Source organism: Penaeus monodon, chromosome 15, assembly GCF_015228065.2.
Source record: "Penaeus monodon isolate SGIC_2016 chromosome 15, NSTDA_Pmon_1, whole genome shotgun sequence".
NCBI classification, from domain to species: Eukaryota; Metazoa; Arthropoda; class Malacostraca; order Decapoda; family Penaeidae; genus Penaeus; species Penaeus monodon.
The window spans coordinates 35,833,887-35,834,123 of NC_051400.1; positions in this window are offsets into that span (position 1 = coordinate 35,833,887).

Genomic DNA, 237 nt, shown 5'->3' on the forward strand with positions numbered 1-237 from the left:
TTAAATACCTCTGAAAGATCCCACCAAGGTATCTCAAAGCACAGTAATTATTGCTGGCGTTCTTTGCGCCCCGGTTATCCTGCCACGAGTTTTCAGACCATTTTTGTTCCTCGTCTTATTTGTTATTAAACTAGAAATAGATTATATTTCCCAAAATTTCCTTGTGATTTGCACTAGGTTTTCCTGAACGAGTTTCTGCCCCGGGCGACCCTCTCCACGTCGACGCTGTGTTGCCGG